General features: G+C 41.8%; 1 protein-coding gene across 4 annotated transcripts in view; it reads left to right on the top strand.

Moving 5' to 3' along the window:
• SGK3 (serum/glucocorticoid regulated kinase family member 3) overlaps positions 1 to 14,022 on the top strand; it is a 60,674-nt gene that overhangs the window by 17,002 nt on the left and 29,650 nt on the right. Inside the window, exon 1 of one of the 4 annotated variants that reach the window (XM_075743956.1) lies at positions 6,488 to 6,640. The exons of 1 other annotated variant lie outside the window; for it this stretch is intronic. The gene's annotated coding sequence lies outside the window, so the exon portion shown is untranslated. Of the gene's footprint in view, positions 1 to 6,487; positions 6,641 to 6,679; positions 6,812 to 6,831; positions 7,103 to 14,022 lie in introns of those variants that run through there. 2 more of the 4 variants (XM_075743955.1, XM_075743954.1) reach the window with 2 other exon arrangements.

Genomic DNA, 14,022 nt, shown 5'->3' with positions numbered 1-14,022 from the left:
ATAAGTAATTTTTAGAAACTAATCTTACATTGTTTGCTTTATAACAAAACACATTGTTCAGCTTGCCCTAACTGAAAAAAAACCCTCCAAAATGACTGATATGGCAATAACATACATTTTGGTGTATGCATGAAGGAAATAAAGAACTTGAGGAGAATGAAGTAAGGAAAATAGAGATGCATATATTAAAATGCACATATGATATTTCACTGCCTGATACTGCTTCTTTGTCTTGAAATCCCATCATGCATTTATGCAGTTTCTACCAAAACCTAATCAAATTACCCAGGGCCTTGTTAGTTACAACATAGTGTTGTACAAAAGGAATTAATTTTCCTAAAAATATTTATGATAATATACAGAGGCTTCAAGTAATCGTAAACAAGCAGAACTCTTGCATTAAAGGAACAAAGGGTAACTCATGGACTTACTTGTCTTCATGTTTTCAATTTGCTTTCATCTTTTGAAAGCCTGTCTAATGCTTTGGATAAAATGTGAAACTGGTTGTGATATGGATTATAGGTTGGTATGAGGATCATGAGGGACGTCTGTGCTATGTCTGAGGTACATACAGCTTTTCTACTGGAATATATCACTCAGGTTTCCTCCCCACCACCACTCAGCCTGTTATGCTCTACTTGCTACCTCCAGATCTTCATGCATATTAAGTACTTCTCCACAATGAAGTAGTGTCCAGGTCCATAAACTCCCTTTTCTACAGGGTATTTGCACATAATTGTTGCTTGAAACAGATTCCTTCTCGTTGTAAAAGACCATATGTGACATAACTGAACACAAGGTATATGAAGTACAGCCAGAAATCCCTGGCTTGTAAGAAAGCATCTCAGAATATAGCGATCCCTGTGTCTCAGGGAATGAAAATTCTTTGAAGTGGAGTCAAATGGGATATGAAAGTGGCCTTTGTGAGAGGAAAGGGAGGCATCCCTAGGCATGGCCTCTGGTACTGTGTGAGGAATGAGGGCTATGCTTGGACTGAGATGGGATCTGTAAAACCTACCATATGTCTCATTTTCTCCAGACATGCCTTCTCTTTTCTTCTGCCTGGAGGTGGTACCACGACAGAACCTAACTGTTTGTATTTCTTTTGGAGCTCTGGATACCCAGCAGACAAGTAAGAGTGGCCATTCAGCCCGGACTGTAGGTGTTAAGAAGTCCTGCATATGTTTGCTGAATGTTCAGAGTAGAGCTACTGCTCCTAGGAAGGACCAGATATATGTGCTGTAGCGTTGACCAATGTAAATGTCGACGCACTTAAGACAGAGGTGCCACTGAACTCCTTAGTGGGACTTTTCCATGTGACTGAGAGTATTTGCTGTTTACTACAGCTAATCTTGCCCAGAGAAACTCTCAGCCTCTGGCTTCACTTTCCCAGCGTGTAAATGCATGGCTGAAGAGACTCAGAGCTTCATATATTTTTAGCAAAAAACACAATTCCTCTGAAGAGCACTGGGAGGGAATCTGAATTTCCAAGGTACACAACAACATACTTGGCATACATGTTCCCCTAGGTGGGATAAACTCACCTTTTTAATCTTTCAGCATTACCTATTTTTCCTTAATTCCTTATGACACTGCTGCTTTTGGAACAGTGCTTGCTTGTGTACTAGTGTTCATCTTTAGTATAAGCTTCGATGGATTTAAACCACTTTTCTTCTTAGCTTCTGTGAAGAATTTCTTTGATGTGGTGCTGTTGTCATTCTTCTGGTCCATGTTATGCATACTCTGTGATGTCTGTGAAATGATGCAATTTACTACAGTTTTTCTATAGTTTTCCATTATTTTGCTTTGTGGTGTTTGCTATGCTAAGTATAAGTCCATGTTGTGTTGTTGCAGATCCTGGTTTTGATCTCCACCAGCCTCTGTGCTCCAGGGCACTCTTGTAGTATATGGATCATCTTTGTGTCTGGAGTGCTGGGAAACTCTCAGTTCACTGTGAATGTCATTCAGGGTTGGGAAGCTTCCTTTACCTGCCAAGTTCTTAGGCTTTGTCAAGAGATAATAATGAATCTTTCAGTTGTACTTGTTTAGGTGGCTTGTGGTTTCGGGTGGGTTGGTTGGTTTGTTTGGGAGAAGGGGTTGAAGTATGTGTTCGCTATGAATTGATCTCTTAAGTATTCATTTCATTGCTTCAAATTGAAAGATTCTGTAATCTGAAGACATTTTGTAGTTGATCTAGAGTACAAAAAGAAAGTAGGGGAAAAAAAACATTTCTCCTGCACAGCTCATGTAAAACTAAACCATTATTCAGACTTCACTAATAAGTACAGGCAAGCAGCTATGAAAATGAGTTAAATGAAAGCTATTAATATGCACACATGCATTAAGTGTTACAAAACCAGCTTTAGTAAAGAACAGTTACCTGGTGACACTGTTGCTTGCACGTGCTCTGTGAGGTCTAAATCTTGCCCAGCTGGTGATTCTTACACAGTTTTAACTCTCAGGTTTTCAGCTAGATCACTTCCCCACTGAGGGTTGTCTTGTATTTGATTTTGTCCTCGGTAGCCCGTGTTTTCCGGCAATATCTCGTGTGTCTATGGAGTCTGTCAGAAGACTGTTTGCTCCAGTACCTGACTCTTCAGCGTGATGCTTTGCAGCGTCTGGTCCTGACTGGCCCATTCCCAAGCCTCTTCAAAGTCTGGATCCTCAGCAGGCAGTGGGGTATGAACATGGACATGGATTAATTAGCTGTATCCAAACAAGAGGCTGGGAAGCAGTGTGAGAGATAGAAAAGGGCAGGTGCATATCTAGCTTCATACATTTTATGGGGTCTTTGTGGCTGCCAGAATCCCAGGTGTTGGACAATACTTGCCCTGAGTTTCTGTGCCTGCGTCAGTGAGGTCCATCCACTGCAGCCTGAGGCTTTCCAAAGGGTGATGTCCTCAGACTGCTCCATGCTGTGTAGGTGGATACAACCTGCTTGGATTTGGATTCTTTGATTAAAACAATTGGCACATGCAAAGTTAACTACAATCAGTTGTTTCCTAGTGAAGTCTAAGTTTAGGGCTTTATAGGCTAAAGGCTAATGATCATTATTTGAAAGATCACTTCCTGTCTATTGCAGTGTCACGTCAATGCCTTTTGGAGGGTTTTAAACAGACGTGCGTTTGGTTTAACTGGAATTGCTGGTATGCGTCACAGAGATACCGTCACAGAAGAGTTTTTGATTCCAAACACCATCTCATCTTGGTGTCCAAACGTGATGACCATATTAATGGTCTGTTTTGGGGCAAGGAGGTCGTGTTGTCCCTGGGCGTGAGGAGTAGGATAGAAAGCTTGGTCTTAAAAGTTGGGGGCCAAGATCCTCTTTTGAAGATGCAGTAACTGAAACTGAAAGCTGCGGTGTTGGTGTTTGAACCTGATAGGTAATGATTTTGAGGTGTTAGTCAATTGACCCACTGTGTTTTAGCAGTAACTGAAAATATTGGACTACGCTTGTCAAGTGGTTTGGGCTGTGCTTGTTGTGTGAATATTTGAATGTGTACTGAAGTACCACAGAGTATGCATACGGAGCAGTGTTCATGAGCAAAGCTCCTGGCTATGTTTAAACAGGTCGTCTGCATTCCTCCTTGGTTTTGTTTTACAACATTTTTTATGCTGTATTTTTGTCTGTATAGTTCTCTTGATGTTGTAAAATTAGAATTTTGTTCTTTGGTCAGGGACAAGGTTTTTGTACTAATTTAAGAACATTTTCAGTAAAACCAGAACCTAATAGTTCAGACTATTGCTACCTGCTCATACTGGGCTTGGAAAAACACGTCAAAGGTACCCTGCATTTCTGTGGCCTCTTGCATTTGCAGCAGGTTGAGATGTATCCTTCATTTCTCTTCCCTTTTTTCTTCTTTTCCACCCCTGCCACCCAGTCACTGGTATTCTTCAGCAAAGGCTTGTAGTAGTTGGGATGCCAGCACAGTACATGGGCTTGTAACATGCTTTAGAAGCGGAGCACTGCGAAGCAGTGGAAATGAGATTCTTTGTGTGTAATACTTGCCCAGGAAACATAAATGAGGAATGCAAGGGAGTTCCCAGGGACAAAAATGCCAGAGTGAATACTGACCTTTAACTTCACTTAAAAGGCAAGTTGAGTTCCATGTGCCTGCTTGTGTTCCGTGTGCTCTGTGTGTGTTTTCGGTTGACCACCAGGGATCCACATTGACATTAGAATATTAGCCTTTAAAAGCAAATCTGTAAATTAAGGTTTATTTAAATTTCACCACCTTAACAGTGTTTTGCATGGTATGTTGCACTAGACAGATGAGTATGCTGTGGAATTCATTCAGGCAAGTGACAATTTAAGGGTACGTACCACGTTGCTGCTCTCTAATTACTTAAGACTGAGCAGAGCTCCAGAATAGTGAGAGGAACTGTATACAATTAACCAGTTAACAGCCCAGTTTTCAGGGAGTTTTTAACTGTGAGCAACGACAAACAGCTGCTCTTTATTCAAAGGTTTAGGGCTTAGACTGTGTGGCCCGGTAGACAGAATTATCTCTAGGCCAGGGTTATTCATCTTCTCAACTTTTCTGGGTTGAGGCCCTTCCACTTACTGTAAATCAGTCCAGTGGCTCCATTCAACTGGTCTGCTGACAAGTGAATGATTAACTGAAAACTATCAACCAGACAGCAAATGAACACTGCTAAACAACTGTAAAGTAAAATAACTCTTGAATACAAATTACCTCATTAAATTATTTGCCAACAAGCTATTCTGACTGAAGTTCAAAAGTGTTCTGCTCTGGGGTTCACAAGGAGAAGTGCTAACAACATTCCTTTAAAATCTCTCCAATGAATGTAAGGTGAATACCTTGGCTGATTTGAACAAGCAAAAGGTAGCTGTTGCTACAATGCAGTCGCTGGATCTAGCAGCGCCTACCCGAAAAACTGAAACTCCAAGATCAGGAAAGGGCAGGTTAGGATGGGAAAATTCCTCATTTCTTCCTGTGCGGACTCTACTGAAATGGAAGCTTGTGATCTAGTTGACTTGTAGCTTGTGTGTTCAGTTACAACCCACTAATCCAAACGGTGACGTATTTTAAATGATGCCAGGCTGCTTCTCTGGTTTGTTTTTGGAGAGTGCTTGGATGACTGTCAGTGTCTGACACATGAGTGTAGTATTATGCAGAAATACTTCTGCAGCAGCAGTGTGCAGAAACAGGATCTCCCAAATTACTATTTGCCAGATACTTGCCAATACCTGCAACTGTTGAAATGAGCATCGTCATGTCTCATCAGGCCCAAATACAAGTCTTGTGAAGACATGCTTGTAGAACATGTGGCTTCTTCATAATCAATGGAACAGTTTCCTAATGAAAACCTGTGGGATTTTGGGGGCTCCTAGTGTTACGTCAGTTAAGACAGTGGAATGGGCTACAGTGTTTTCGCATTTGCTCATTCTTTACAGGGCAGTTGAAATCCCAAGAATCATTTCAGGTATTTCTATGAAGTAAGCTCAAATGGCTTTTATCTTATCCTGAGTCTTAACGCTTGCATTAGATATTCTTTGCCTCTTAAGCCTTGTCTGAATGATCAGCATAGGTATTAAGAGACCTTAGCAGATCCTCAATAAACAGGAGGTTTTAACTTAATGGGTGTGGTGGTCTGTTCTGTTAGACTGAATCCACGCTAATTCCTGGCTGTCCTGCACTGTTAAATCTAGTTAACAAAACAAAGAGGAAATGATGCTGCCATTGAAAGAGGGTTTTTTTGGAATTTGTATTTTTGTAACTGTTTTACAGCCTCAATTTGCTCAGGAAAAACTTACCAAGTTACACTTTGTTTTAAGAGGTCTAGTTGAATTTTAACTGGGGTATTGAAACTTACCCTCTAATTTCAGAGGGTGCAGGTAGTAGTTCCCTAAGTACTGCTAGATATTATACAAACTTGTCTCATTTTTCTGCGTTATTCCTTCTGCACGTACAGAAGGGGGAGCGCTTCCATTACGGCAGCTGTTTGGTTTAATGACAGCCTTGCCAGTGGACTGTGGACACCCCGAAATGCACTGAAGAGCTAAACTGAAACCCCCCTTGCACGCAGGTTGTTGGGGTTTTTAGGTTATTTTTACCAGAGCGGCAGCTTTCCCACGATGCTGCCGATTTTCCAGAGTTTCTGTGGGGAGTTGCTAAGCAGAAGCAAGAACGCTGGGGTGGGGGGGGCTGAAACCTAGCGGCGGGGCAGAGGAAAGAGGGAACTTTTTAAAAAAAAAAAATTTTTTTTTTTTTTAAAGTTTTTTCCATAAGGGGGGAGGGGGGAGACGTCGCCTCCCGGTCCCAGCGTACAGCCTGGTGCAAGACGGGGTCTGGGCCCCACAGAGAGCCCGGAGGTGGCAGCTAGGCAGCGGCTGAAGGCGGCACCCCGACCCGCAGCGGGCTGTGCTCACAGGCGGGCAGCCTGGGCCGCGCCACGCCTGGCGCCGCGGGGGCGGAGGGGCGCGGGAGGGCGGTCGCGACTGGGCGGCCCCGCGGGCACATCCGTGGGTGGGCCGGAGAGGTTCGCTCGCCTCCACGCGCCACTCGCGGGCACTGCCCCACGCTCCTTTTCCCTCGGAGGAAGTTAATTGGGGGTTCATGTTCCTCTCGCTCCTCACCCCCGCCCCCTTCTCCTCGGCGACGGCCGCACGTGCGGGGTGCGTGGGCGGGCGGGCGGAGGGAGGGGGAAGCCGCGTGCGCCGCCGTTGCTGCACCGCGCGGCGGAGTTCGGTGGGGGCCGCGCGCGCGGCGGTTGCCGCTCGGGGTGAGGAGCGGCGGCGGGGCCTGCCGAGCGCCCTTCGTCTGGCGGCGTTAGCCTCCTCTCCGAAGTGGAGCCGCCTTTTTTTTTTTTTTTTTTTTTTTTTCCGCCGTTGGGGCCGCATGTGCGTTAGTCTGCGGGGTTCCGGGGGCGGGGCAGCGGGGCGCCGCCGGGCAGGAGATGGCCGCGCAGAGGGAGCGGCGGCGGGCGCTGGACTGGGGAGGGCCGGGAATGTGAGAGACTTGTAACTTCCTAGAAATCAGGGAGCCGAAAGTAGTTGTTGGGGTGAAGGTGAGCAGCTTGGTTTCGTTCCCGAGCTACGCGAAGTGCAGCGGAGCCCGTGGTCTCGTCTGTGCGGTAGGTAGGTGCGGGTCCATTGTACTTGCTGCGCTTCTCTGCCAGCCGTTCGATGAGAGGGATGCCCCAGCGCTTTATCTGCGCGGTGTTTACTCTTCTTTCTCCGAATGGTTTGGAGCCGGTACGTAGCTGGTGTTTTGGAAGAGCGCAGCGAACCTGGAGAGAATACTACGGAGCTCTTGTCCTGAAAAGCTAAAGCTTTTTAGGCAGTGCTGCCTTGCAGGGATTTAGGTACCCTTGAGGAATTTAATTTTGTGGAGCTTAATGAAAAGGCAGTTGTAAAGTATTAAAGCTTAAGCTGTTTTGATAACGTGTCTTTTTAAATATTTATGTGAGTTTTTCTCTTCTAGCAGCTCTTAAAGGTGTAACTGTTCTAGATGTGTGGTAATTTTGCAATATGGAATGTTCATTTGTTATTCCCCTTTAAACTTAAGATACGTTTTTGTGCTATCGTTTCAACACAGTCATGGCACTTGAATGCTATGGTTCTTCCAGTTATTTGGCACTGAAAATTTCTGTGAATATCACTTGCTGCAGTGTTCTTGTAGCTAAGGGTTTTTTATAACTCCTTTCAAACATATATTAGATGTATTTATAGAATCCATGCAGAATTATCTGTATTTTTAAAGACTGCTGTTATTCCATTTTGAGTTCTTCTCATGTTAGTGTTGCTTCAGTCTGAGTGTCTAAATATAGTTCTGATATTTTTTAATATTTTGTCTTCACCTGCACATCAGTCTTCTCTATGACTGTAATACGAACTAATGATAAAAAAGGAAGGTGTGTATGGAGGAGTGTCTTCCTGAAAGCTCTAAGATACTTTAGATTGCTGAAAAAAATGTTAATAGCTTTTGGAAAGCGTTTTGGAAAGTTCACTGTTAATATTGTCAAGGTAGTCTCCATGCGTGGTATTTCTAATAACTTAAAGCCAGAAAACCAACCTATTTCTTAAAAGATATTTTGAGATACTCAGTCATAAACAGGTATTTGAAATACTTGTTTAGGTCAGAAATGTGCATATGTCAGTGAGAAGTACTGGTTGTTTTAACAACCTTGACAATTTTAAAGTTGAAGAAGTAATCGTCACTAGTGGTTACATGATGATTATGATGAATTGTGTTAAAATTGCTTTCCAACCTTAATTTACACCTTTGATTGTAAATTACAGCCTCACCACATCTGAGATTGTTGCACCAAATTCTGTTATACATGCATGAACAACTGTTCTCTGAATCCGTATAAATTGAAACACCTTCTTGTTCTCTGTGCAGCACTGAAATATGTGAGAGGTCAATGTGTGCTCTTACATGCAGGAGTTTGTAAACTGAAGAATGGACGTAAAATACTAGCTGTGGTTGCGCTGATGTAACATGAGGAATCAAGTAGTGGTGAATGGGGCATGCCATTTGGATACTGCTAAAGGCTTTCTCTTACTTGGCTTTTATATTCCCCTATTTAAGTTGTTGCCTTTTCATTATCTAACAGCTTTATGGTTTTAGGCAACTGTGAATTCTGTAGAGCACAGACTTCAAAAGTGTGTTTTCTGGATTGTAGCTTGGATTTACCAGTTTCATTATTTAAAAATCCAGATATATGCTGTTGTACAGATTCTTCCCTTTTACCAGTTATAGTACATAAAATTCAGTAACTTTCTCCATGTTCAATGCATTAGCAATAACAACAGTCTTAAATAGATCAGAATTCTCCTGTGTTTATGTAGTGAAATAGAGAACAGTTAGTGACTTCTGTTGAAGGTCATGTAAAAAATTGGGTAGTATATCTGGAATTGAAATTTAGGGTTCTCCTGCTTAATCTTCGTCAAGAGGGGCAAAATGAGGCTGGGATTATTTGCTTTGTGTTTACTGAAGCCTGACTGCCCTCTTATGTAGAACTGACTATGTTGCAAGTGGCTGGTATCAGTTATCTGTAAGACCTCTTGAAAGTAGCTCACAGTGTTGTTGCTACAACTTTTGATCTGTGCTCTCCTTAGGCATCTACATTTAACTTTAATTGGACCTGGTGTGTAGGAATGCTGAGGAAGCATGCCAAGAAATGTGCAGGTAGCAAGTGTAATGCAAAGTTGATTTTTTTTTTTTTTAATGCTCTGCTGTTTGTGTAAGTCACGCTATCTGAGGGAAATAGTGACCTTTCCGGATGCTATGGACACAGGTTAAAGATGAAGTTACTATGGACCTGCATTCAGAATTAAAAGACAGCTGCCTTTTATTGGCAGTATTTGTTCTTGAGACCCATTTTATTATTCGGGCTTTGCTTACCACTGCAAAGAACCTGCGTTCTGTCATGTAATAAACATGAATGCAAATAGATCCAGTCCAATCCATAAATCTTGTTATAGTCGAGCTAGAGTAATGTACTGGAACTTATTTTGGGAGGTGGGGCAGGCAGAAGGGATGTTCTTGGGTGCGGTAGAATTGTGGGAAGTAAATGTTTGCTTCACTTCTCCAAAGTAAATTTGATAGAGACAAAAAAAAAAGAGAGTTGTTGGGGTTTTTTTTCCCCTTGGTTGAGTTTTCACTTTAGCTGCTATTCTTTTCTACACATAGAAAGAATCAGTTGAATTGGACTTTGCTTACATTGCTGCAGAGTAGTGGTTTGCTTTCCATAGAGGTGATACTAAAGATTTTTAAAAATGCAAGGTGGTGGGTGGGTGCATAAACAGGGAGCAGGCTTTTTCCTTTATACCAATGGCTGAATTCTCAGTTATCCTCTCAAATTGTAGTTAGAAGGGAGCTTGGAGATAAGCCAAAGATTGGCCAGAGTATTTTGATTAGTGCTCTCCTTTTTCTTCAGCTGTAATATTTCTAGAGGTCTAAACTGGCATTTAGTGTTCTCGTATTAAAAATCATATGTATCTAGTATTTAAAAGGGTGTCCTATGTGAATCGTGTTTTCTTCAGAATCTGAAGCTGCTGTTCAACATTTTCTGGCCATCCACCTCTTTACAGATTAGTAATCTGTGTTTTGCTCTTGACTCTTTCTGAAGCATGCGACTTCTCATGCTGTATTTCTGTTGCACTGCAGTCTGAATATCTTGTCTCCCATTTCCTGTGTGTCAGCTGTTTGTCTGGTAACAAGAGAGTGGGACTTTCTGTTTCATCATACAGTGGTTGAAAAAAAGTTGGCTTTCTGGGCTTTCTCAAAGATTGTGTAATGTCCAGTGATATGTTGAGTCATTATCAAGATATTTGTGGACAAGACTGAGGAAGTGATGAAAAGTATGCCAAAGATGATACTTTCTTTAAAGTAAGAGGAAATGGAATAATGTTTATAGTGAATAATAGGACTGTCTCCTGGATCTTGCTCTCTGTTTCTGCATATGCAGGTCCCTTCTGTCTTTGGAATCACACTCAGGTGGGATTTTCAGCAGCTGTTTTTTACTGGTGACTCAGTCCTAGAGTAAGTCTTTCTAAGTGGATGATTAGTGTATAGGGAAAAGCTTGTTCTATTCCAATGGGTGAGTATGGATCCTGGTGATTCTTACAAGCGTGCTTGTAGGGAGACTGTCAGGTTTTTTGACTGTTCTTGTCTCTACTTCCCTTATATTACTCAGAGTTGGAGTGAGTATGATAGCTGGTTTGCACTGGCATTACAGGCATTTAAGGCAATTTGGCTATAGCTGGAGAGTACTCACTCAGCAGGTGAGTACACAGCTTCGTAATCTAGTTTTGAACATTCTTGGCACAGATTGACCTATAAGCACTCAGAAAAAGGATTTTGGTTATACAATGGTATCTTCAGGCCATTCTCATCTTAAAAACAAAAGAAAATGTTTCAGTACAGAATAAAGCTGATTAAACTTCAGAAACCTTTTCTGATACAGCCTGGTTTATCTAGAAAGGCGTAAAAGGAGGTTGCCGTGTACTGCTAAACTATGTAATGTTTGCCAGTTGCATGTAGCTATTATGAGGTTGCATAAAATATTTTATTATAAGGCATTCGGAAGATTCTTCATTTGTCAGTATAGTAGGTGTATATATGTTCTCATAGTGTCAGGGTTCTGTTACTGCCATCCTCTTACTTCACTAGAGGCAAGGGTCAGCCTGAAATTCCATGTTGTGGCCTCCTGCAGGAAACAGTGAAAATACTGTTTACCTTTTGACAGCCACCATGGAGAAAATGGACAGAGTAGTTGTTGATAGGCTTGAAACTTTGCCAGGAGGATGTGTGACTTCTGTTCTCCTCTAATGCATTTGTCTGTGCCTTCCCCTGTTCCAGACCTAGATACTGTAACAACTTTAAAGTTTTAGCTGTTTCTGGGCAGCACTGGTCTCAGTGTTAACCTGTCTAGCATCATCTACATGTTCTTTCACTAGTGCTCGAGTATGGCTTAAGGGGTATTTATTTTGCTACCTGGTTTTCTAAAGTTCCCTCTCCTTTGTACCTGTTATCAAAGTTGATGCGAGGGGATACTTTTTCTTAGTTACAGGAAAAGCTATAACCAGAGGCAGAGACTTCTCAACTGACAGTGCCTGTTAAATCCACTCGTATCTGGCAACCCTCAGGACACTGCAGGTTGTGCTTTTAAAGTTGTGGATGAAAATACGTCTCTACTGTTTGCTCTCCATTATTACTTCATGTAGTTACCACAGCGTTAGTGGTTTTACCTGCTACTAAAACTTCAGCTGTGTTCGTAAACTACAGCATGGCAAAGATTAAGGCAAATCTATCCCTATTTCTGCAGTCAGACCTACAGTTCAGATATAAGCAGCTCTCAAATGATGATAGACTCATGGCAAATAGAAATTGAAAGAAAGCTCTGATCCTCTGGAGCTTAGTGGCAAACTGATAATGGACTTCCAAGTTTGTCAGTTCAGCTTAGTGTTGGTGACCCAAACACAACTCAGAGGAGATGCCTCAGGGAAAGAAAATAATCACAGCCAGTGATCCTCCAGGCAGCTTAAAGAAAGAAATATGAACATTGCAGTTTCAGCTTCTTGGATGATTTATTCTTTTTCTCCCCAGTAAGAAGAATAAACTCTTCCTGAATTAATCTGGGTGACGCTTCCTTCTTTTGTTTTCCATAGATCTTTCAACTTCAGATCTCTAGTAAAGCTCAGTCTTCCAAGTGATATTCTTTGGACTACAGCTTTTAATCTATACTGCTCCTGTACTGGTATTTAAAACTATGACATCAAGAGTGGAAAATGAAAGGGATGAGAGAAGCACAGCCTATATTGAGAGAATGAGTGCAAGCATGTTACAAACCTTTGTAATGAATGTCAGTTTACAAGAGGAGAAAGATGGTGAGTGATATTAGTCAAGGAACACATAATCTGTTTCAAAGCTTTACTTGTTGTTCTGTGGTGAGCAGGAAGACAGATAAACACAGGGATTTGTGCTAAGTTCCTGGCGCTGGACCTGAAGTGGCTAGTTTGACATAAGTGCTTAGTAAATTCTAAGCTTAGTGAAACACTTAATGAAAGTGGAGCCTGTTGACTATTTTAGTGGACCTCTTATGACAGAGAGGAGCACGGATCTTAATTTTAGTGTGCGACAATGGGCAAAAAAACAGTCATAATCCCATGCCAGTATATGATTGTGGAAAATGGAAACTGTGCCTTGTTGTAATAAAGCTTTTAACAGTGGCTTGCCAAAGGAAGGGAGAAACCAATTTGAAACTCAAAGTGTGTGTAACTGGCTTGGATGAGCTGTGTTACAGTCAAATAGGAGGAAGCTTAACCATGCTCAACCCTATAATTACCTAATCAGTGAAGGAGCGAGCAATCAAATCAAGGTAAATGCATCTGTAACTGAAAATAATTCTCCAAATGTGTTGCAAGTATGGATGATCTATCACTTAGCTGTGATTAGAGGTATCAAACACTCCTTTTTGTTTAAAGTCACCAGATAGACTTTTGAAAAGTACTTACTTTTCCTGCTGTGGCCATTTAAAATTATCACGAAGTTTGAACCAGAGAGATAATCTGACTTCTGAGAAGAAGAAAAATAGTCAACTGACTGAGACTAGTTGGGTATCAAGAACAAATCTTTTCACTGGATTCCAGGGGCTTGGCCTTCGTGCCAACATAAATATGGGTGTCTCTCTAATAGCTGAATTGCATTGGATTAGCTTGTGCTTTTTGGAAATACATGATATGAAGTATACAGTTCACTTTTATACTTCCCTGTTTTAAGAAAATAGGGAGCTAAGTGTTGAACTGGGCGCTCCTTTTTCCTCTGGGTGTTTTGAAGAGAACTGAGATCTCCTCTTTCTAGAAATGTTTTCTCATGTTTGTAAGTTGTTCAGACACAGTGTTCTAAAAGCTGAGCTGTGTTCACTAAAGCACTTTGGATGGCTCTGCAGGCCTGAACAGAGGGTTGTAGCTACGTAGCGTTAATTTTGGCTGCTCTTAGGCAGTGCTGAAGTTCCTACAGTTTGCAGTAAACAATTGGCTTGTGGTCAAGGCAGGTGTGGAGAATACTGTCCCTCCGTGAGTGAAGAGACATCTAGTTAATACTGAATGCTCTGCCTTTTTGATGGCTTTATCCTCTGTTTTGTCTTGTGCCCTTCTCAAGTTCTGCAAGGAAACTGACTGTCCTACTGAAGGGAATGGATGACCTTACTGTTCTGCTAAACGCAAAGTATGCCAAATATGGGGGAAGAGGGGGCAGAGAAGGTAAATACTCAGACAGACACATGATGCTACCCATGTCCCCCTCTAAAATTCACATGAAAAATTATTTTTTCTCATGTTGTCTTTCATCTCTGATGTGATAATTAAATACACTCAGCATGTTCTGGCAAATCTGAAATGCAGTTGAAAACCTTTGTTTTTGAAATAAACTGTTCTGAATGTACATGTTAGTGGCTTTTTTCAGATATCTGATACCAGGTTGTCATCTTTAATTATTTCTCTGTGCTCTGTCTTTGTTCCTTCAAAGTATCTTTTGTAGTGGGCCCAAA

Source organism: Balearica regulorum, chromosome 2 (assembly GCF_011004875.1).
Source record: "Balearica regulorum gibbericeps isolate bBalReg1 chromosome 2, bBalReg1.pri, whole genome shotgun sequence".
NCBI lineage: Eukaryota > Metazoa > Chordata > Aves > Gruiformes > Gruidae > Balearica > Balearica regulorum.
This window is presented reverse-complemented; position numbering and strand designations above follow the sequence as displayed.